Source organism: Poecilia reticulata, unplaced genomic scaffold (assembly GCF_000633615.1).
Source record: "Poecilia reticulata strain Guanapo unplaced genomic scaffold, Guppy_female_1.0+MT scaffold_289, whole genome shotgun sequence".
Taxonomy (NCBI): domain Eukaryota; kingdom Metazoa; phylum Chordata; class Actinopteri; order Cyprinodontiformes; family Poeciliidae; genus Poecilia; species Poecilia reticulata.
Window position 1 is genome coordinate 32802 of NW_007615066.1, and position 1193 is coordinate 33994.

Genomic DNA, 1193 nt, shown 5'->3' on the forward strand with positions numbered 1-1193 from the left:
CGAAGTCAAACTGAAAGTAAATGTTGTATAACTGATGACGTCTGCTCTTTCGACCGGTGTTATGGATTAACTGTATGGCAAGCCGTAAAACAGAATTTATGTTAAAACGGCTTGCCACAGTTTTTGGCCCGTTGCTGCGATACGTAACAGGGTCCGCCATATTGAATGTGGAATATGTGCCATAAGCTAAAACAGGTAAATGGACCGAACTACAAAGTGCCGTTCTACAAAGCATTTTAAATTAATACCTGTCATTGACACATTTTCTCACACACACTAATATATTTGGCAATTAAAGAAATTACTAAAGACAGAGTTTCTAACTTTTGATGTGATTATTTAATTGTTTTGGGGCATTTCTGAATAAAGAGCACAAAGTTTTTATTTGATTATTTATTATTGAATAAGTATTATTATTTAATTAAAGAACATATTTACATAATCCCATAATTTAATGTAGCCTACATTTAACGTTTCGAGACAAGAAAAAATATTTTTTTGAATTTATTTTTTATACATTGTTGAGAAACGCTGTTACGTACGACTCAGCGCTCCATAGACATGATATAAGGATAGACCCTCATGGCCGCTCTCGCCTATTGTCGTTGACAAGATTTAGGGCGTTATGTGTTTAGCAGCACAATGACGTATCAGCGCGTTTAATCGATCAAAATACGCTTTTTTGTTACTGGAAACCATATTGAAACATCTATCAAAGCTACATTTATAAACAATTATATTATTTAAGTATGTTTTTAATACATAGTTGAACATATTTAAATATGATTAGTGGCAATAACAATATGAATGGAATATTCTGATATTGATGTATGATGAGCATATTACAAAGCACACAGCCGTTCATAATTTATTTAATAAATAATTTAGTAATATAAATAAATATTTATATAACTATACAAACACAAATAAATAAAGATGAATAATGGCACAAATAAATGATTAATACTGAATAATACATACTGCTCAAAAAAATAAAGGGAACACTTCTGCTCAAAAAAATAAAGGGAACACTTCAGTGTTCACTTAAATGTTAAAGTGTTCCCTTTATTTTTTTGAGCAGTAAAAAAAAAATTCCCTTCTCACTCTCCGTGGGTGGTCTGTTTCATCCTCTGAGCTCGGGTCCTCTACCAGAGGCCTGGGAGCTTGAGGGTTCTGCGCAGTATCTTGGCTGT